This window comes from Bubalus bubalis, chromosome 14, assembly GCF_019923935.1.
Source record: "Bubalus bubalis isolate 160015118507 breed Murrah chromosome 14, NDDB_SH_1, whole genome shotgun sequence".
Classification (NCBI taxonomy): domain Eukaryota; kingdom Metazoa; phylum Chordata; class Mammalia; order Artiodactyla; family Bovidae; genus Bubalus; species Bubalus bubalis.
The window spans coordinates 58,660,857-58,684,568 of record NC_059170.1 but is presented as its reverse complement, the minus strand read 5'-3'; the positions used below and the strand labels follow the sequence as shown (position 1 = coordinate 58,684,568).

Here is a 23,712-nt window from a genome sequence, read left to right as displayed (position 1 = left end):
ACCTTCAGCAGCAGAGGGAAAAGCAAGGTGAGGGCATGTGCCTAGTTTGTTGTGGTTGCAATAAAAGCTTCATGGGGAGTGTGAAGAACAAGTGACAAGCAGGTAATAAAGGCCATTATGGGCCATGCTAAGGAGTACAGAAAACAAGGAATTTCAGGAGCTTAGAGTCTGGAAGTGCTGTGGTGAGATTTGTATTTTAGTGCAGCTACTTTGTCTTAGGAAGAGCAGGTGGGAAGTGAGGGAGACTGGTCTGCAGGTTCTTGGTGATGGAAGGCAAAAAAGGATGAAAGTCTTAGAAAGTTCTTAGACACACTCAGTACTAAATCAGTCTTTATAAAATAAAATTAAACAAACAGAAGTAGAAACATTTGTGATGGACAGGGGAACACCACATTAGAGGCATCTTACAGGGAGGATGACTACATCTACTTGGATGAGCGGTGATGCCTTTCCAGGAAGGAGAGTGGGTGGGATCACGGGGAGACTGACCAGGTGTCATAGTTCTGGACAGCATGCTCTTTGTGGAGCCTGTGGAGCATCCACTAGGCAGCGGGAAATATAGCTCTGGGGCTCAGCGGAGACTGTGCTCTGGAAGGACATGTATTGGACATGTTTAGAAGTCTTCGACATCTAGGTGGGAAAGAAAGAGATCATTCCAAAAAAGAAAATAAAGCACAGAGAGTATTGTACCAATGGTCCTAGTCTAATGATGAAATTAAAAAAAAATTATCTCCAAATTCTAGTTGATGTAATCTCTTACTCAGCGGTCAAAAAACTAAGATCATGGCATCCAGTCCCATCACTTCATGGCAAATAGATGGGGGAAACAATGGAAACAGTGATAGACTTCATTTCCTTGGGCTCCAAAATCATTGCAGATGGTGACTGCAGCCGTGAAATTAAAAGATGCTTGCTCCTTGGAAGAAAAGCTATGACTAGCCTAGAGAGCATATTAAAAAGCAGAGAAATCACTTTGCTGACACCTGATGAGGAGAGCCGACTCATTGGGAAAGACCCTGATGCTGGGAAAGAGGGAAGGCAGGAGGAGAAGTGGGTAACAATGGATGAGATGTTTAGATAGCATCACCGACTCAATGGAGATGAATTTGAGCAAACTCCAGGAGATAGTGAAGGACAGGGAAGCCTGGCATGCTGCGGTCCATTGGGGTTGCAAAGAGTTGGACAAGACTGAGTGAACAACAGTAATCTCATATAAGATTTTCGTAAAACAATTTTTTTTAATCTGGCTAACCAACTGATACCTATCCTAGGAAAACAGTACCTGATTTTTTTTTTTTTAATAATAACAGCTACTTGATCACCCTTCACACAGTGCTAGGGGGTGTCAGTGTCAACATTAATAAAGTGCTCTTTCTACTGTGAAGCCCCACCACAACCCACTTGGAAGTTCAGTCTTCATAGATGGTCACTACATGATTTGACTTCCCCAATGCACTGGTAATTTGCATCTTTGGGTATGGCTGTTCCATTCTTGCTGTTTCACAACCCTCAGTGGCACTCGAGCCTTCTGTAATCTTTAGGAATTGAAATAGAGAAGCATTTTGCCCCCAACCTGAATGCCTCAATAGAAAATTGAACAGCCTCCTCTTACTAGCGATATGGATTCCCCAAAAGATAATGATGGAAGAGTAAGAAACGCCTACATCTGTGAATTCTCTCCAAAACACCAGGTCCTTAGCCACCTCTCTGGACACTCGGGGTGTCTAGCCAGCAGTGACTTCCTTCAGCAGGAGTGATTCTCTGAAGCTGTAACATATATCGGGGCAGGCTGGACACATACCATATCCATGCCTGGGAAACTGCTTTCAGCAGCAGCGTCTTCCAAGTGACAAAAATAACTTAGCTTTGGTCAGTAGCCCTGAAGCCAGGTGTCCCCTTTCACTTCCTGTTCTCTGTTGGGTCCTGCAAAAGGACATCTTGTCTTCCACAGTTTGGAATGTGACATTTCTCGTCTCGCCACTTTAACTGCCTAACGTCTAGCTGTCTGTTCTCCTCTTGTGTATTTTGAGAGTCCTCCTCTTGAACCTTTGCATTTTAGCTTCTCACGTCTGCCGCTCATACCTACAGGGAGAGATTGATAGCTCCCCACTAGGCACTCGCTAACACAGATGTTTATATTTTGATTTCTGTTGTGTCCCCACTTTTTAAAGCCTAAGCTGTTAATTACAGAGCAGTAGCTTTCCTGTTTGTGATTCTCTTGAAAGTCTATTTTATTCCCCCGTCGCAAAAGGTTCTTTTTGTTCCCCCTTCTGACAACAGATGTATTTCCTACACAATATCGGATCATCTTTTAGATTATGAAGTTCTTCACAAGTCTCCTTTTTGAAACCATTATTGACTAGTGAGTATAATTTCTTCTTTTTCATGAGGTCTAGGTCAGACTTCTTCTTAAGAGTTCTTAGGTTCTAAAGCCTCTGTGAGCCCAGAGGGATAGATGGTGGGTGCGATTAATCACTGAAAATGTGGCTGCTGGTTGGGGTTATTTCCTGTGTCAAGCTTCCCACTGTCAGACCTGGCAGAGAGCTGCCACGTTGGGGGGCCATCTTCGTGTGGACATGGCCCGACCTCACTCTCTCTCCTTCCTTCCCGTTGGGACAGAATCGTGTCTGCCTCCATCAAGAACAGGAAGGCTGTCTCACTCACTGTAGAGAAAAACCTCCCGTGGACCTGCCAAAATAACTGCTGAGTGGTTTGTTATCGAAGGAAACACAGGGTGGGTAAGTCACCTGAGTCCTAGGTTCACTGCCTGAGCCACAGAAAATTCTTCTTGATTCCAGCAGCCATGTTTAACTGACCACTGACATTTAAAATTGTAAAAGAAAACTGAAGGGACCTCACTGGCAGTGCAGTGGTTGAGACTCCATGCATCTAGTGCAGAGGACACAGGTTCAATCCCTGGTCAGGGAATAAAGATTCCACATACTGCACAGTCAAAAAAATGAAAGTTCCTGTGAAGTCATATAAAAACTGTTACTTGGAGACTGTGTTCTTTATTGGGAGGCAGTGTAAGGAGCCTGCCTTTTGAATACCCGCCTCTTCTTCCCCATCCCTTCCTCGGCCATGTCCCTTCTCAGACTCCTGTGCTAACTGATAGCACATGTGTTTCAGAATGGAACCTGGAAAAGGAATGTTATAGGGGCCTCATATGGAAATGCCATTCCAAATTCCATACGCCGTTCAATAATACACTGGCTAGACCATCAAGAATCACCCCCAGAAAGGGGGAGTTTGGGTTGGAAGGGAATCAAAGGAATTGAAGACCTGATATAATTGATTGCAGTGAAGCAGTAATAGGGTGGTCTGGACAACTGGATGTGGGCCAAATTCAAAATCACAAGCAACTCACCCTACCCTTTGAGAATGAGGTGAGGTCTACTGAATGGAGAACAGGGCAGGTCATCAGCTTGCTTAGGTTTTAATCTAAATGTGGACCCTGAGCTTTGTGTGTTGTTCTCTGAAAGGGACAAAGGTACTGAATGCAGCCAGAAAAAACCGTGCCTATCCGTCCTCTTACTTTGATCTCTCTTGTCCTCCTCTCTCAGAAGCAGGGTTCTAAAGTAAAGTTCTCAGTTGTGTATGAATGAATATCTACTGATGTCCAGGGGTCATTTTCCTTTGTCCCAGGTATAATGTCTGGCATAACATACTGTATGTATGAATGAATGAGTGTCTAGCATAACATATTTACAAATGAATGAATGAATGAATAGCACTGGTATCAAAAAACAGGGAAAATGTTAGTGATTGGAGGAAAGGGTGAAAACAAATCCTAGTTTTAAGGATTAAGAGTTTGCCCTCGATGCCATGAGAAAGCAGTACAGGATGAGTATGGGGTTACCAAACTCTATTCCACGGAACAGTAGAGCATAATGAATAACACACACACACAGGCTTCCATGGTGTGACAGATATTTCACACTATGTCATATGATGGGGTCCACAGTATATAATTTGCATACTGAAATCTCTGAAAAGACCTGCAATGAAGACAACCCAGTTATAACTTTCATTTAACTCAGCTTTTCTCCCAACAGAGTTGGATATAGAATTCTCTGTTTCACATCTCTTTACATTTAGAAGCCACTGAACACACTTTGGCCAATGCTCTTAGAAATATACAAAATCGTCCTAGACTTGAGTCCATCTGATCTGGGTTTGAATCATAGCTACCACTTACTATGTGAACCTGAGTCTAATAAAGTCAGCTCTTGTCTCCTGTTGCCTCATCTGTAAGGTGAAGATAATGTCCACTTCCTGAAATATGAGAGTTAAAGCCAGTAAGGCCGATAAGCCATCGTATGGGTACCTGGCACAGGCTGGCTCCTTATTTTCAAACTGCTGCACTGCCTTTTTCTGAACTACATGGTCCTAACATACAGGAACTTCTTAGGATGAAGCCTGTTCTCCTTAATCTTTACAGCCAGTGGCAGACAAACTGTTATTTGCACTTGTAAAATGTGAATAATTAATCTTTTTTTTTTTTTTTAAAGATACTACTTTCCCGAAGGAAAATTACAGCAAAGAGCTCATAGTTACTTTCAGATTTGTTGGTGCTGCTGCCTCCTAAAATCTGGCATGGTTGTTTCCCAGTTTTTTTCCTCAACTCTCCAGTTTCTTCTAAATTGGATATTAAAAAGGAAAAGTCTTTCTGGAAATGCCTTTTATTAATATTAACCCACCAAATAAATGGCTGTTCAAAAACTATATATAATAACAGCCACAGATGTTTGTTTTGCTTTTATCATGTATCAGGCACTTTTCTGAACTCTTTATGTGCAGAATTCATTTAATCCTTCCAACAACCCAATGCGTTTGCAGTGTTATCTGCATTTTGCAGATGAGGAAACTGAAGCTCTCAGGGAAACATGTCTAAGGCCACCAGGTAATAAAAGATGATGACAGATGACTCCTGAATTTTGTTCAGCAGCAGAGGGAGGAGGAAGAGAACAGAAACACAGCAGCTGTTTTAGACACACTGACCCCCTGGCCCACCGATAAGAAGCTCCTGCTCTGCAAAGTGGACTCTTCTTGCAGTGGAATTTCATGTTCCTCCCAGGGCTGGTGTCAGATTCTCTGGATACCTAAGGTGACATGAGGAGAAGCAGATGATATCAAGAGCACAGTTTATTTGTGGAATCCAGGCCTCCTCTTCAAGACCAAGGCTTTGTCTCCAAAGTAGGGGGACTTATGCTCAGGATGCCCGTTCCCTCGCTTAGCTTTTCCACACAAAAGCAAGAAGGAGAAGATTCCGGCAAACTGGAGCCCATCCACAAGTCATTTCAGGAAAGACAGATATAAATAGAAGTGCCTGGAAGGCTGAATATGTTTTCTTCTGCAGGAAAGTTAAAGTGGAACCCTAAGTCATAGATTTTCTGAAAATTAGTATTTAAAGATACACCAGCTGTGGAAATTGGCAAAAGAGACTTGGTTTAATAACATATGAAGGGAGTCTTCCCTGGGTGGTCCAGTGGTTAAGAATCTGCCTTCCAAAGCAGGGGATGCAGGTTTGGTCCCTGGTTGGGGAACTAAGATCCCACATGCCGAGGAGCAATTAAGCCCTCGTGCCACACCTAGAGAGTAACCCCATTTACTGCAGCTAGAGAAAGCCCGTGCGCTGCAGCAAAGACCCGGCACAGCCAAAATTAAAAAAATAAATAAATAAACCATGGTGGGATAAAAGTGTCAGATATTTAAGAAAAAAAAAAGACATATGAAGGGAAATATTAGCATTACCAGTGTTCTGCTTCCCCTCCATCATCTCCTCCAATGAACCTCTTGATGAAAATCAGCAGGGCCCTGGGACATATTTTGCAGGTCTGCTGTTGATTTGCAGGGAACCTGGGAGGGTAGATGTAGAAACGTTCCTCTGAGGACACTGCCGGGAGCCCAGGTTGTCAGCAGAGCTGAGAGTGAAGTCGTCATCCTGTCTGTTGACAGGCACTGACTTTATCGCAGGACAGTGTGGTCCCATTGGCAGGCGTGGGAAGAGTAGCCTGGTGACTGAATGCTCTTATTTCCGAGTGAGCGGCACAGGGGTGTTGGAAGAGGCTGTTACATTGAGTGTGAGGCTCATCAACAGCCCAATTAAGAGGAAAAGAAGGGTGGCTGTGGAAATATCAGTGGGTTGTGTTGCTAAAGCTGTCTGAGTTTGGAGCCAAATGGAGCTTTTCAGTACAAAGTCGATGTGAAATTCTGGAGTGTTTTCATGTCAGACACCCTCCTACGGGATGGGGGTGGTTTTAGAGAATATTTGTTTTGCTTCTTTGGCTACCACCTGCAGAAATGTGTTTATTTTGACTATTTTGTAGAAAGCTGGTGAAACCATCTTGTGAGAGGATTCTTTGAGCGGCAGTTTTCCCGTCTGATGTCAGTGCCCAGCTTGGAACTGGCATCAGGCTGAGGGTTATAGACCCTGATATTGAAGTCAAGTGTTGGTTTATAGACCAACTGAAACAGTTTTGGTGGGTGTCCTTATGAGTGATGGGCCCAACCTTACTCGCTTCTAAAAGACACTCTTCAGGAAGAGAGCTTCAAAAACACCTGTTATTCCATTCTTTCATTTAAAAAAATAAATCCTTATTGCCTTGCAAAGCCTATGCAACCCCTCCTCTAGTTCTGTTTACATATTGTAAAATGAACCCATTGCATGGGTCTGTAGAGGACTAACATTTGAATGTAAGCATCTTGATAACAAGGTGAAGACTCATGGGTGATGTTAAGTGGCAGCCCAGGAACGCTCTGTAGAGGGATAACCCCTCAGCAAAGTCGTGTCATCTGTCCAGGGTGGCACTTTCACACACGTTATGAGCACAGGCGTGTGTGGGAGAAACCCTCCTCCAGTTCCACTTCGCTCCCTTGACTGACAATGGAGATTCAGATGTGATATTTGATCCCACCTGCTGTCTACAAAACGAACTCATTGTTTACTCAAGAACCCACCCACATGGGTCTTTTGGGTGGTTCTTCATCTAGCCTTGGTGCTGACTGTCTCTAGCACCAAGGGTCTTTTGTGCTTGCGTGCTTGCTAAGTCGCTTCAGCCATGTCCAACTCTTTGTGACCTCATGGTTATAGCCTGCTAGGATCATCTGTCCATGGGATTCTCCAGGCAAGGATACTGGAGTGGGTTGCCATGCCCTCTTCCAGAGGATCTTTCCAACCCAGGGATCAAATCCACATCTCTTACGTCTCCTGAATTGGCAGGCGGGTTCCTTTGTGGGACCCAGCAATTCCCAGAGGCATCTCTGGAAGGCTGATATAGAGAAAGGAGAGGATGTGGAAAAAGATTGGAGGTTCAGGGAGGGACGCAATGTACAGTTCAGTTCAGTCGCTCAGTCGTGTCTGACTCTTTGCAACCCCATGGACTGCAGCACGCCAGGCCTCCCTGTCCATCACCAACCCCCAAAGCCTACCCAAATTCATGTCCATCGCGTCGGTGATGCCATCCAACCATCTCATCCTCGTCGTCCCCTTCTCCTCCCACCTTCAATCTTTCCCAGCATTGAGGTCTTTTCAGTGAGTCGGTTCTTCGCATCAGGTGGCCAAAGTATTGGAGTTTCAGCTTCAGTATCAGTCCTTCCAATGAATATTCAGGACTGATTTCCTTTAGGATGCACTGGTTGGATCTCCTTGCATTCCAAGGGACTTTCAAGAGTCTTCTCCAACACCACGGTTCAAAAGCATCGATTCTTTGGTGCTCAGCTTTCTTTATAGTTCAACTCTCACATACATACATGACTAGTGGAAAAACCATAGCTTTGACTAGATGGACATGATAGACATGACTAGATGACTAGATGGACTAGATGGACTAGATGTCGGCAAAGTACAGGAAACTTACAGAAAAGAGGAGGAGGTGGTACTAAGCAGTCAGGAGCACCAGCAGCTCCTGCCTCAGCTTCTGATGTTAAAGATAACTGCAAAAAATCAGTGCTGCTCCTTTAAAGAAAGAGAGAACCAATTTTGAGACAGAGAGTAAGTGTTTTTCAAAGGTGAAAATGAGCCCAAGATTTTCACAGGACTCCAGGACAAAAAGGAATTCTTCTCTTTGTCAGATCTTCTGCTTCAGAAGTGAAAATCCTGTAGTGAGAGGAGATAGAAACACAGGGCAAAATCCATGATTCTCCACCTAATCCCTGGAGAGTTGATCCTGAGTGCTGGGGAGTATTTGAAAGGAAGGAGGTGCGGCTTTGGTGAATCAGGAAAACAGTACTTCTGTTTTCACAGGGGGCAGACTTATTCCCATCCCATGTTGGCTCAGCACATCAGCCAGATCTCTTGCCCCTGGGCTCTGAGGATTCATATGTTTTCACTGATGGAAACAATTGTCATTGTGTCTGTTGCCAGAATGGGAGTTAAGTATTTGAAAAACATGAACAGTGAAACGGTATCAGATTATGCATCATCCATTTTTATTATTGGTGATGATTTTAACCTTTGATCATTTAAATGGAAACTGTTTATCTTGATATTATATAATAATAGATAAAAGGAACTTATCAAAAAGAAATCAGATATAATGACAATAGTATAGAAGATAGTTGTTTACTAAGCTGAAAATGCTCTCTTTAAATAAAACATTTTGGGTATCTGTCTCTACCTAAAAGATGAGGTGGAACCCAGTCTAGTGCTTTTTATATGTTCAGTACACATCCTTTTGATGTAGGAAATACCAGGTTTCTTTCATCTTCTTTAGGTAATGTGTCTACTCCAATAGGTATTCCTCAGTTCAGTTCCGGAGAAGGCAATGGCACCCCACTCCAGTACTCTTGCCTGGAAAATCCCATGGGCAGAGGAGCCTGGTAGGCTGCAGTCCATGGGGTCTCGAAGAGTCGGACACGACTGAGTGACTTCACTTTCACTTTTCATTTTCATGCATTGGAGAAGGAAATGGCAACCCACTCCAGTGTTCTTGCCTGGAGAATCCCAGGGACGGGGGAGCCTGTTGGGCTGCCGTCTGTGGGGTCGCACAGAGTTGGACACGACTGAAGTGACTTAGCAGCAGCAGCAGCAGTTCAGTTCAATCACTCAGTCATGTCCAACTCTTTCCAACCCCATGGACTGCAGCACGCCAGGCTTCTCTGTCCATCACCAACTCCCAGAATGTACTCAAACTCATGTCCATTGCCTCAGTGGTGCCATCCAGCCATCTCATCCTCTGTCACCCCCTTCTCCTCCTGCCTTCAGTCTTTCCCAGCATCAGGGTCTTTCCCAATGAGTCAGTTCTTTGTATCAAGTGGCCAAAGCATTCAATCTGGGTTATTCATCCGTTCCTGGATGGCTGTGGTTTGAGTCACTTCAGAATGAGGCCAGTTGCAAGCGGGAGTGATTTTATATAGTATTATGTGGAGGGTAGGGTAAGTAACCGTCCCTGTCCCCCTTTGCTGGCAGAGCTGGGGTTCCCGGGACATGCAACTTCCAGTTTTCATACTGGGAAAGTCCTGGGCAAACCAGGTTGAGCTGTCACCCTGTGTGAGATAGTGGATTTGACCGTAAACTTTAGCATTACACGACAAAGTATTAAGCACTTGAAATTCTGAGTGTTCTTGAACTTCTTTTATAGGACAGCGTGGACTTGTTCCAGTAACCTTGTGTTCATGTCTGCTAACTCTGTCAACTCTTGACACTCTCTTTCTAGAAAATGCCTCCAAAATGGCTTCAGAATGCATGTCAGTCCCCTTCAGTGTCTTCTGTGTTTTGGCAGACTGGGGCAGACGGTGAGCTGAGAAAGAAGGGGTACCCCCCGCCCCCACCTCCAGCCTCCCACCCCCTTCTTCAGCCAAAGTGCGATCATACCTGCCAAGAGGAACGTTTTACAGCTCAAATTTTTTAAAAGACAGTACATTTGTAGCAACATAAATGGACCTAGAGATGATCTTACTAAGTGAAATAAGTCAAAGACACATCTCCTGATATCATTTATATGTGAAATCTTAGCATAGACTCAGATATTGAATACAAATTATGGTTATCAAAGGGGCAAGGGGAGGGAGGCATAAACTGAGAGTTTAGGATTAACAAATACACACTACTGCATATAAAACAGATAAACAACAGAAACCTACTGTGTAGCACAGAGAACTATTTTCAGTACCTTGTAATAAACCTATAATAGGAAAGAATCTGAAAATTTTTTCTGTATACGAGTGTATACCTGAATCACTTTCCTGTACACCTGAAACTGACACAACATTGTCAATTTTTAAGAAGTAGTGTGTTTCCAAGCCAGTGACGAGATGCCCACGTATCCCTTCTGGTTCCAGTATTCTCTGATCTTCTATGGAGACTAGCTAATTTTCCAAAGGCTTGGAATGAAATGAATTGAAAGAAAACGGCTTGTTCCGATGTTCTTGTGACAGTGAGAGACCCTCACTGTGTGGTCCTTTTATTTTTAGCAGTAGTGTTGGAAAAATCAGGTTATGTTTATTCTGAGTGTCTGGGGGGGCTGGTGAGATTGTGTAGTCTAGAAAATGCTGCGATTATAAATTATTATAAACGTCGGCCGGGTGGAGAAATTCATATACCAAAAATACTGCAGTGTATAAGTCAGCCTATAGATTCTTCCCTAGTTCATTGCCCAAAAATGTATACATTGGCCAAGGAGAATAAACCGAGAACATGCTTTCATAGAGAAACATAAATACATTTCACTGTGCTGTTCTTTTGTCAAGTATGTTTCTATATCAGATTTCTTGCTTATCCCCAAAGCCCCGATTTTTTGTTCACTTGCTTTTTGCTGCCTTCATTGTAAATCTCGTAGTGTTGATTTGTTTTTCTATTAGATAAATGCCTTCAAATGGTAATACTTCCTAGTTTTTAGCATTCACCAAATATTTTATGGACTTTCCCCAGGTTATTGTTTATTTTTAACCTTTTAATGTTTGTTTCCACTAGAGTAGTGAATTTTTTATAGCGCTGTGTGCGTCTTTAGGTATGTTGAGGGCTGGTGATAGCAGAAGCCCTGTTTGAATGGGTTGGCTTCTTTTAAATGGCAAAGCTACTGCCTTCAATGAATAAGAAGTCCCCCTTCTTAAAAGAAAAATCACACTGCCTTGGTATCTCAGGAGTGCAGTTCCATAACTATTATTATGCATGATGGAACACATCTTTATTCAATAGAGCAAATATTGCCAACAAAAATGAAATAATAGAGGAAATAACTTCTAGTAGTTTGCAGCTCTAATTATGAGAAATAAGTGAAAATGTTTTCAATCAAAGTTTTTTCTACAGTGATAGTTGACTATTTTTCACTCAGCAATACTTATGCTCTCAGGGGAAAAAGAGATAAATTGAATGTTTGATTTTGGTTTTCTGAACATTTTCTCCCTTTGGTTTTTGCTTTATAAGGTCAAATGTTATACTTGTCTTTTAAGCCACCCACACATCAACTATTTGGGTGAAGCTGGACTCTGCACTAGAACAGAGGTGGGGTTTGGTGAGGGGGCTCTAGTTTATGAGATGGCTTTTAAGACCCTGATGCTGGAAAAGATTGAGGACAGGAGAAGGGGATGACAGAGGATGAGATGGTTGGATGGCATCACAGGCTCAAAGGACATGAGTTTGAACAAGCTCCGGGAGATAGTGAAGGACAGGGAAACCTGGTGTGCTGCAGTCCACGGGGTCGCAGAGAGTCAGACATGACTGAGCGACTGAACAGCATCAGTATCATATCAAGACTCACTTTAATGAAATTTCTGCCTCCGAAATGTTTCAATAGAGGCAAAGTGTTGTCATTAAATAAATCAAGGAGAATTTCCCTTAAAAATAACTCCTTACTTATCACCAGGCTAGGTACTTTTCCTAAGCCATCTTGACTGCTTTTCTAAATATGAAGATGTGAAAGAAGTGAAAAATAAACATTCTACCCGTAGAAGTTCTAAACCCATAATTTGTGATAAGGGCTTTAATCCATATTTAATTTTATTTTTATAATAAAATGTGACCTAGGTGAAAATCATTGTATTATGCTTCAAGAACATACCATGCTGTGGGTGGACTGGGATGGTTAATGGAGAGGAGGAGTGGTGAGGATTAAAAAATCCATTTCTGGAAGTCAGACTGATAGTAGACGCGGTGGAGGGAATAAGAAATTGAGTTTTGGAACATTCGAAGTGAGGTAACTGAGGGAATTCTTCGCTTTGGAATAGGCACGTATGTTGATGTGCATTTAGAACCTACATGTATATTGAAATGTATTTAGAACATACGTATATTGGCGAGCATTTAGAATACGTCTGTCTGGGTTTGGGGAATACTGGGCTGCAGCCATGTGTAGGTGTATTCTTAAGCTTTTTTTCCATTCACAGCACCCTCAGTGCCCATAGGCCGAAAGAAATACCTGACAGTTTCTGTTCATTTCAGCAATCAAGTTCATACAACCTAATGAGAATTTATGTCCTAACAGTTTAGTGGCTGATTGAAAATATAATTGTGCACATTGAAATATATATGTATCTTTTTCTTTTTAAAAAAAGTTTATTTATGGCTGTGCTGGGTCTTTGTTGCTACGTGCAGACTTCCTCTAGTTGCGGCGAATGGAGGCCGCTCTTCATTGCGGTGAGCGGGCTTCTCTTTGGCGTGACTTCTCTTGTTGTGGAGCACGGGCTCTAAGGTGCATGGGCTTCAGTAGTTGTGGCGCCCGGGCTTAATTGCTCCATGGCATGTGACCAGGGATCGAACCCATGTCCCCTGCATTGGGAGCATGGATTCTTAAACACTGGGCCACCAGGGAAGTCCCTATCTTTTTCAGTCTTAAGCGATAGTTAGTTTTATGTGCTAACTTGGCATGGCATAGTATCCATGCATGTGCTGTGTGCTCAGCCACTGAGTCATGTCTGACTCTTTGAGACGCCATAGACTGTCGCTCACCAGGCTGTTCTGTTCATGCAATTTCCCAGGCAAGAATACTGGAGTGAGTTGCCGTTTCCTACTTCAGGGACTCTTCCCGACCCAGGGATCTTGTGTCTCCTACATTGGCAGGCAGATTCTTTACTGCTGCGCCACCTGGGAAGCCCATGTGTTTGGTCATACACCAGTCTGGATGTTGCTCTGAAGGTATTTTTTAGATGAGATTAACACCTGGATCAGTAGACCTTGAGAGAAGCAGATTACTGTCCATAATGTGGATGGGCCTCATGCAATCTTCCTGAGACCTTAACAGATAATAGCCGAGGGCTCTCAGGGAGGAAGGAACCCTGCCTCCAGACTGTCCTCAGACTCAGCTGTATCGCCAGCTATTCCCTAAGTCCCCAGCCTGCTGGCCTGCCTTGCAGATTTGGGACTTGCCAGCCCCTCCAGTGGCGTGAGCCATTCCTAAAATCAGTCTCTCTCTGTGTACACACACACATTCTACTGGTTCTGTTTCTCTGGAGAACACTAACCACTGGGATTACATGCTTCCTTGGGCACCACATAGCCTCTCATGCCTTAGAAACAGATGGGACTTTCCTGTTCCACCTTGAACTTGTTTTTTATCACCACTTCTCAGAACCCTGCTTCGCAAAGATGATATCATCCAAAGGACTGTAGGTGATTTCATGTTGAAACAGGAAGCTACCTCAAGCTGGAATTTTTATGGCGTCCAACAGGTGTCAAATATGGCTGTATTTCCCTTGGAAATGTAACGCATCCCTCAGCACATCTGTGCACGAGCTGTGACGTCGGGGCAGCTGTGTGCTCACTTTGGGAACTGTGTGTACCGGTGTACAGGAACCACAGGGATGAGATGAGCTCAGACCAAGAGCAGAGATGAGCCTCAGAGAACACCTGTGAGGAAGAGGCAGCGGCAGAGGAGCTTTTGGGGGGCAAGTCTGGTGGAGACTGGAGACACAGGAAAGAGCTGATGCACGCTCTGCACAGAGCAGGGAAAATATGATCCCAGCTAAGAAACAAGTTCAGGCCCAGGACAGAAGGCAGGAGGAAATATTCTCTGCTTCCTGCATGGTCAGGGGAGTTAGGATGGTGGAGCTATAGTAACATGCTCACCCTTTCTCTCTTTTCCAACTTTTTTTTACATGTCTGTGTCTTCATTGTATAATGAAAAAAGATATATTTACAACCATGAAAAAAATGCTTTCTAGCTCTCTTGTTACTCAGCACACCTGATCTTCTTATTTTTTATTTTTTCCTCTTCTGTCCAGTTTCAGCCTTGAGGTGTGTGTGTGAGTATGGGAGAGAGTGTGTTTTGGAGGTAGAGGACGTGGACAGGAATAGGTCGGAGGAGATAGTAAAATAAGGACGTAACAGAAAAACTATTTCTAGGTTTGCTTTTCCTCATGAAATGTTCCGTAGAATTAGGGAGGTGAAGCAGATTTGCAGAAGTCCAAACAAGGAGGTCACCGTTAGAAGCTGAGGACACTCAGACTAGAGCAGGAGGTGGAAGGTGACAGGGGTGGAGCAAGCCCTGGGGAGGATGAGAGAATTGTACAGGTGAGTCGAGCTGGGAGGAATACTGGCGTGAGCCTTAACACTGCACTTGGACTAGACCCCAGCAGAGAGGCCTGAATGGATGGTGGGGGGCTCTGCTTTGAATCAAAGCCATAGTTTTCTCAAGACTGCATTAAAGCCACCAGGCTTTGCCAAAGCGCTTAAAATCTCTTGGCATTTGTTGAAATTAATTTGCCCGTAAGAAAATTCAGGTATCTAGCTTTGTGAAGTGTTCATTCAGGGAAATTTTTCTGTGCATTAACTAAAGCCCATAATAATGAAAAAGCAATGTGACACAATGGAAAGGTGACATAATTAAGCATAGAAATAAAGCTCTTGAGTTTTTTGAAATTACCATCATCTTGACGCTGGTGGTTTCATCAGGTGAAAGCAGCGATGCCAAGAGGCACGTGGCTGGAACCGTTGGGGTTATTTTGCATATAAGATGAGACTCAGTTTGGCATCTATTTTTATTTTGAGGAAAAACTAAAGGATAAAAAAGCATCCCATTCCAGTTCTCCAAGAAGGTTATGATTTTAATTTCCCACCACAGAAAATGCAAAGAAATTTGTAATTACACTTCATGCGTGGCTCTCCAAAGAGGAAAAATAAATTGGTACCCATCTACCCCAAATCCACAGATCAGACCTAGAATGGCTAATCACAGATATAAATTGTATGCTTGCTGCTGATTGCTTTCTCCTCAGTCCAATGTGAACAATTAAGATTTAGATCTTGTGTGGCTGCAACGTTTTTGAAGTGTGACTCAAAAGTAAAAGTTTATTTTAAAATTCTCTTAATCCTGGTTTACACTTTTCATTCCTTTTTGGTTGAAGTATTATCTTCAGGAGGCCCGTACGTATTAAACTGTAAGTACCGATTTGGGCTGTTTTCAGAACATCACAGCACCTTACCATTTATCAGAATAACCAGAACTGATTGAGAAAAAACAACTGTGTGTTTTGTTTTGTTTTGTTTTGTTTTACTGTGTAAAAACAAGACAGCTTTCAGTAGCAATCACCATTCATTGATATAGTGGGATGGAGGTGGTTCTGAGGGGCCCACCAGTGGTTTTCCACCTTCTCATTCCCATCACAGACACCCAGGAATATCTTAAAAACTATAAAAGAAATGATGCAGCTGCTATGAAAACAGTGCAATAGTTCCTAAAAAAAAAATTTACAAATAGAATTACTATACGACCCAACAGTTCAACTTCATGGTATGTATATACTCAATAGAATTGAAAACTGGGACTCAAAGACATTTGTGCACCCAAGTTCATGGGAGGATTATTTATGACAGCCAAACAGCCCATGTGTCTACCAGTGGAAGAATAGATATAAAATGGGGTGTGCACACATAATGGAATATTGCATGCATGCATACTAAGTCTCTTCAGTCATGTCCAACTCTTTGCGACCCCTGGTCGCAAGGCTATAGCCTGCCAGGCTCCTCTGTCCATAGGATTAACACCCTCCTCCAGGGGATCTTCCCGACCCAGGGATCGAACCTGCGTCTCTTATATCTCCTGCATTGGCAGGCAGGCTCTCTACCATGTGCACCACCTGGGAAGCCCAGTGGAATATTATTCAGCCTTAAAAAGGAATAAAATCCTGTTACATGCTACAACATGGATGAGCCTTCAGGACATTATGCTAAGTGAAACTAACTCAGTCATGGAAGGACAAATAGGATTCCACTTCCGTGAGGTACCTAGAGTAGAGAAATGCAGGCAGAAAGTAGAATGATGAGAGATTATTATGAGTGCGTGGGTACAGGGAGCTTCCGCAGCCTGGAAAGCCCGCTGGAGATGGATGGTGGAGACGTTCCATAGCAACGTGAATGTGCTGAATGCCACCGAACCATGCACTGAAAAATGGTGAGGATTGTAATTTTATATCATGTTTATTTTACCACCATCGAGCAAACAAAACCAAAAACAACAGAGGAGTGGGCGACGCACGAAACTCAGTCCCAGTGCGTCTGCAGCAGGGACCAGGCTGCAGTGATGCTGGGCTCAGGCATGTATGGTCTCCGGAGTGCTGAGACTCACAGGGCACAGCCAGCAGTGAGGAGCCCATGCTGCTCAGTGATGGGAAGGCCTCCAGGCACCAGGAGGAGAGAAGGGCAGCGTGAAGGGCAGGGAGGTCCCGGTGAAGAAGATGACCCTGGTGTGGCCAAGGGGTTATTCTAGTGAACAGAATTTCAGGCATTTGGAGTAAGCTGTGCACGTGGGCCAGAAGGGTCTTTCAGTCACATCTGGGCAACTGTCCTTCAAAGCAAGCAAGGTGGGTGGATGTCTGTCCCACCTCCAAGAAGCATCAACTCTTAGCTGGGTCCTGCTTCACCTGCTGCTCAGGTGAGACTCTAGGAGATAGTGGACACTCTTATCTTTGCTCTGCTTTGAGCGAAACAGAGGTAGAAGGGAGGCTCAGAATGAAGGGACCACACTACAGACCAGCCACTCATGACTGAATAAAGCAACTTTTTTAGATGCTTCAGAGAGAGACGTGCCTTACAAGTGACCCTTCCCTCTTTGGTTTGTGGGGACGTGAACCTGGGTTCAAACCTTTGTTGCTTCTTGAGCCCGGCCTTCTCCTGACCCAGAAGCATCTTAGTGAACATAGGATTAATGGATTAACCCATACATACATTCAGTTTCTACACACGCACTGGACATTTCCTGCGTGCTGTTCACCAAGTCAGATGAACGAGAGTTCAGTTGAGTCCATCCTTCCATGCCAGGAGAGATCCCTTGACAAAGCTGCATTTCTGCTTTGCCAGAAGAATCTCGTGATAGTCAATAATAGCTAGCTCTGGTGTTCCTACCGAAGCTCTTTATTGAATACAATTCATTTTAAATGACCTTTACTTTTCAGGAATAGTTCTTTATTTCAGAAGTGCAGATTGCAAACAGCCTAATCAGCCCTCTGGCTTTTGGTTATTAGCATTCCATCTGCTTTATAATGCCATGTAAAAACCAGCTGTGCTAGGGAGGAAAAAATTACTGATTGAATCTGTTTCTCTGGAAGAAAAATTTGTGTGGCATTAAGATTGCCAAATGGCAGGGTCGTCTTTTGGGGGGTGTGAGTGTATGTGAGTGAGACTCACTTAAGGTGTTTGTCATATTTCTTCTTCAAGTCCCAGAACTCAGGTGTCATAGTTAATATTAGAGTTATGAACAAAAGTGTTTCTAAAAAACTAAAGGAGGAATAATAATTTTAATCATCAGTTCAGTACAGTCACTCAGTTGTGTCCGACTCTTTGTGACCCCGTGGACTGCAGCACGCCAGGCCTCCCTATCCATCACCAACTTCCGGAGTTTACTCAAACTCATGTCCATTGAGTTGGTGATGCCATCCAACCATCTCGTCCTCTGTCATCCCTTTCTCCTCCCGCCTTCAATCCTCCCCAGCATCAGGGTCTTTTCAGATGAGTCAATTTTTCGCATCAGGTGGCTAAAGTGTTGGAGTTTCAGCTTTAACATCAGTCCTTCCAATGAATATTTAGGACTGATTTCCTTTAGGATGGACTGGTTTTATCTCCTTGTAGTCCAAGGGACTCTCAAGAGTCTTCTCCAACACCACAGTTCAATAGCATCAATTCTTCGGCACTCAGCTTTCTTTACAGTCGAACTCTCACATCCATACATGACCACTGGAAAAACCATAGCCTTGACTAGACAGACCTTTGTTGGCAAAGTAATGTCTCTGCTTTTTAATATGCTGCCTAGGTTGGTCATAATTTTTCTTCCAAGGAGTAAATGTCTTTAATTTCATGGCTGCAGTCACCATCTGCAGTGATTTTGGAATTTTAATCATAAGCTGTTGTAAATAATTTTATTATAAATGATTAAATGTTGCAGATTTAAGCATTAGCTCTTGGGCTGACTAGCCACCAAATATGGAGAAGAAAATACAAACAAAAGATTGAGTGCAGAGTGGGAGTATTATTAAGAATTCTTGGATTTTTCTTCCCAAGCTGTGGGCCATTAGTTGTTTATTTCGTAGTTCTGCTGCTTCAGGACTCTTTGTGTCTTAGACCCTACTTTTTTGAAAGGTGATGTTGATACTTGTTTATATGCTGGTCTTGTCGAGTCTTGCAAACTTGTACTGCTGCTATGCTAATTTCTTGGATAGATGCCTAAGATCATCATGTTTGTTCATAACAATGCTTATATGTGCTTTTATTCATGGACTGCTTGAAAGAGCCTTCCCCTCCTGGATTGATCATGAGCTTGACCCCCACACCCCCACCCTACTCCAGACACTGGCTGTTCAGAACTTGAGTTGGGGGAGGTATAAGCCAGTGATCGTCAAAGTGCTGGTCAGGTGCCACCTTCTCAACTTAAAATAATCCTAGAAATCCTCATTTCCATTTATAAAGAAACTGCCAAAGTCACCTGGAAATGAACAGTTTGAAACTGAAGCTGTTTTCTGACTGGTCTTCATTCTTCCATTATTCCCTTGTAACAGACATGGGGAGCCATGATTTGCAAGTTCTTTGAAGGTAGAATCTTGTCTTGGGATTTTCTTTTCCCTTTCAGGTTTGGAGCTTAGCTCTTCGATTTCAGGGAGGAAAACTCAGGCAGGCTATGGCAATTCAGCCATGTCCACCATCATCAGTTGCTGGGGTCGTGGATAAATTGGGAACAATTGGGGGGATATATAGAACTGAGATGAGATGAGGTGTGTGGTCCCTGGGGGAGCAGCTGAAAATGAGAGTGGGAAGGTCATCTCTTCAGCCCTTCAACTTACAAATGAGACCCTGGGGAGAACACAGGGCTCTCACCAAGCTCCCAGAGTTAATGGCAACTCAGCCACCATACCCTTTACCATCTGCATTTTAGAGCACAATATGGATGGATCCTCTTAAACCTCTCAGACAAGACTAATTACAAGCAGCCAGTTGATCCTATAATGCACCAATTTGTCTGGTCTGGCTATAAGATTAGAGAAAATTATGCTCTTGATGCAGAGAGAGGGAAACAGTGGGAAGTAATGGGACAGAAGTTTTCGCTCTGCATGTGGATGTGAATGGACAGGTGTGGATGTGTATGTACACTTTGGCGTGGTGATGAAGAAAACACAAAAACCTATTAATTTGCTAGTTTCTCTCCTAAACTCAATTTCAGTATTTTTGTAGTTTTTTTTCCCCTATGCCATTTTTTGGTATAGATTTGTGTTCTTTGAATTATATTCTCTGGGGTAGGATTTGGGGTTCTCGTTCTTCCGACCCAGAGTTCTAGAATTATTTGAGCTTACAGGTGGAAAAGTGTGCACTGGTTAAGTCACCCATCCTCTCTAATTGGTTGCATTGATGGTTTACTGTTGTGGGACTATCGGTACCAAGGCTGGGTTACTGCCACCTTCCTATCCAACACCTTCTTTTAGATTCCTCATGGGTCCATTGCCTAACTTATTGAACAAAATAAGTTTAAATGAAATTTTGCATGCTGTTGAAAAATGTTAATGATCCTTTTATTTTTTAAAAGATTCATTGATTTATTTACTTACTTTGGGCTGTGCTGGAACTTCCTTGCTGCGAGTGGGCTTCCTCTAGTCATGGCTAGCAGGGGCTCATCCGCACTTGTGGTGTGTGGAGGGCGCCCTCTCTTGTTTCAGAGCACGGGCTCTCTTGTTTCAGAGCACAGGCTCTCTTGCTTCGGTTCGCCGCTTCAGTAGCTGTGGTACGCGGGCTCAGTTGTTTCTCAGCCTGTGGAATCGAACCAGGGATCGCACCCATGTCCCCTGCATGGGCAAGCAGACATGGGTTCTTAGCCAATAGACCACTAGGGAAGCCCTGATGATCCTTTGGTTAAGAAAAGGAGTTTATCCTGGCAGTGAACATTATTACCTACATTGGAATTCAGAGATGGCATTAGGATGTTTCTAGGATTCGCCTTTCACTTGCTTGTCTGCAGTACTGGTCTTTTTTTTTTTTTTCGGCTACACTAGATCTTTGTTGCAGCACATGGACTCTCTAGTTGTGGCGTGCAAGCTTATTTGCCCCCCAGCGTGTGGGATCTTAGTTCCCCGACCAGGGATCAAACCCATGTCCTCGGCATTGGAAGGCAGAGACTTAACCACTGGACCACCATCGAAGTTCCATAGTGCTCTTCTGCCTCTTTCTTTCCTAAGTTGCGTGCTATAGGCTCGAGTCTCCTTTGTATCCATGCTGTGTATGTTAGCATTTTTCAGGATGCTTGGAGGCAGGCTGGTCCAGTTCCCAGGCCTGCTCACGGTATTTCTAAGCAAACACCATTGTTCTTTTTTCCTCGAACCCATCAACCCAGAATAAACGAGGGTACCATTCCCAACCACCTCAGTGACTTACCCCACCTCTTTCTCAGAAGATTTACACAGGCATCCATGGCTTTGAGAGAGAGGCCACTCTCGCTTAACCCTTCCAGTGAATTTGTAAAGAAAAGCTCCTTTGGTAATGCCAAGTAATTACACTCATATTTCTGTTTTAGATTTTGTTCATGCTCTATGCAGCTTTGTTCCATTTATGCATTTCATTGTCAATGAAACAGCGTGTTCTCCAGCTAAGTACTTCCCTGAAAATTACTTGGTTTTCACTTACTTAGAGCTACTCAGGGAAAGGATAGGTCATCTTTGTAAGAGCTATAATGTTTTGTTTCACATCACCAAATATATGTGTGTGTGTGTGTGTGTGTGTGTGTGGCTCAGACGGTAAAGAATCTGCTTGCAATGCGGGAGACTGGGTTTGATCTCTTGAGTTGGGAGATTCCTGGAGAATGGAATGGCAATCCACTCCAGTATTCTTTGCCTGGAGATCTTCATGGACAGAGGAGCCTGGTGGGCTACAGTCCATGGGGTCACAAGACCTCATGCATACATATGTATATCATTGGGTTATATAGTTAAAGGGAATCATGAACATAAAATGATCAATTTTGGTTTTTAAGATGAACAGTGTTAAAAATAAGCTTGTATGCTCCTGAGAATGATCTAGAGAAAAGAAGTGTGTGATTGTAGGAGGGAAGAAACTGACCAAAGCCTTGGGATTTAGTGGGAGGCTTAGCCTTAGGAACAGAGACAGCTTTTCCATCTTTGCAGCCAGGAAGGCATCATCTGTGGGCACGTAAATCTGGTGGATGAGGGTGAGAGGGTGAAGTAGTTCTCAGCTGTCAATGACACAGAAAGCGAGGTGATCAGCTAAGAGTAAGAAGAGGATATTGGAAGTTTGAGGGGAGAAAAAACCTCTATGAAATAGATTGTAATCTTGGAAAATAAAAAAGTGAAATCATGAGGAAAGCATAGAAGAATCATTTAACAGAGTTAAGTTTGAGATTTATGTTAAGGAAATTAAGACCATTAAGCAGAGTTGTGTGAGTTTTTTTTTTTTTTTTTCCTTCCAGCAGTTTTAGCAGCTCAATGGGAAATAGGTTAAACCTGTATTTGTTTTGAATTTATTTTCTTTTCGGCTGTGCTGGGTCTTCGTGGTTGGAGTGGGCTTTCTCTAGGTGCAGCAAGCGGGGGCTGCTCTCTAGTTGCGGTGCTTGGGCTTCTCTTGTTATAGAGCACAGGCTACAGGGCACGTGAGCTCACCGGTTGTGGCACACGGCCTCAGGTGCCTTGCAGCACGTGGGAATCTTAGTTCCTGGATCGGGGTAGAACCCACGTCCCGTGCCTTGGCAGGCAGATTCTTAGTCACTGGACCACCAGGGAAGTCCTGACTGGAACTGTATGGATTGCCAGACTAGTGCAACAGAGGGTCAGGCAGATGAAGATATTGCAAGGAATTGCTCATGAAGCTGGACCACAGAATCTAAATTGGGTATGATGAAGTGGATGGTGATTGAGATTGAAGGATAAGATTCCTGTTGGGTCAAGGATCATTGGAAAGTGTTTTTGATGGTTTCATCATTATGCCTTCAATCTGTATGACTGTGCACTGTTTAAACCATGCCCTGTGTGGCCAAATGTCCTGAGGCTACTTGGTGGAGAAGATGGATGTCCATAGATCCAATATCCAAATTCTCATATCAGGGAAAACCTTGGGAGCGTGATTTTTATTTAGAAGTCTGTGTTAGCAGTTGGAGAGATGATAAAAGTAGATTTGTTTGTTTAGCATCCTTTTCTTTTTGGTCTGTGTTGGGTCTCCATGGCAACAGGTGGGCTTCACTAGGAGCATCGCTCAGTAGCAGTGAGGCATGTGGGAATCTTATTTCTCTGACCTGGGATTGAACGTTCATCCCCTGCGCTGAAAAGTGGATTCTTAACCAGTGGACCATCAGGGAAGGCCCTGTTTATCATCCTTCATTCACTCTGAAGCTAGTAATGTTTTTAAAGCTCAAGTGTTTTTAATAAATGGAAAAAAATCTGTCCCTTTAAAAAATTTCTTTTTTACTCATTTGAAAAGCAAATCACAGTAAAGGTGAGAATTAATATCTAGTCCTCTGGAAATAATTTTTTAAAGTAAATCACATCCATTAGGGAAATTCAAAAAGTTCAAAAAGCATTTAAAAAAAATCCTGTCCTACAGGTAGACAGAAATGACTTTCTATCTTTTGACAAATCTCTTCTCCAGGCGATCTTCCCAACCCAGGAATAGAACCGGGGTCTCCTGCATTGCGGGTGGATTCTCTAACAGCTGAGCTACCAGGGAAGCCCCTTTAAAATAGTAGTTTTTATTATTTAATGTCATTTTATTTTTAATGGCTATAAGATGTTTGTTAATTTTTAAAGATATGAAGTTATTATTGTTGTTAGACATTGAAATCTTTTCATGTGTATGAAATGATGACAACTCAGCAGTGAGCCCCAGAAACACACTATTGAAGTTGTAAATATACCAATTAAAGGAGCCACAACTTACCCTAAGGCCTTGCAGGGAGCACTGTTCCTATTTCAGCAAGTTCCAGGACTGTCGGGATGAAAGTCCCCTTGTGAGCAGAGGTCCCCGACCCCCAGGCTGTGGACTGGTACTGGTCCTTGCCTGTTAGGAACTGGGCTGCACAGCAGGAGGTGAGCGATGGGCAGGCAAATGAGAGACGCTTCATCTGTATTTACAGCCGCTCCCCATCGCTCTCCCATCACCCCCAGATGGGACCGTCTAGCTGCAGGAAAACCAGCTCAGGGCTCCCACTGATTCTGCGTTATGGTGAGTTGTATAATTATTTCATTATATATCATAATGTAAAAATAACAGAAATAAAGTGCCCAATAAATGTGTGCTCGAATCATCCTGAAACTATTCCACAAAACTGGTCCCTGATGCCAAAAGGGTTGGGGACAGCT

General features: G+C 43.4%; 1 protein-coding gene and 1 long non-coding RNA gene across 22 annotated transcripts in view; one reads left to right on the top strand and one right to left on the bottom strand.

Annotated features, from left to right (window-relative positions):
* KIAA1217 (KIAA1217 ortholog) overlaps positions 1-23,712 on the top strand; it is an 829,478-nt gene that overhangs the window by 583,953 nt on the left and 221,813 nt on the right. The window lies entirely within an intron of this gene.
* LOC123329053 lies at positions 16,479-23,396 on the bottom strand. The gene is made up of 3 exons (XR_006544194.2): positions 23,291-23,396; positions 19,963-20,161; positions 16,479-16,614 (listed from the first exon to the last, which is right to left on the bottom strand). It is a non-coding gene; the product is annotated as an uncharacterized LOC123329053 (long non-coding RNA).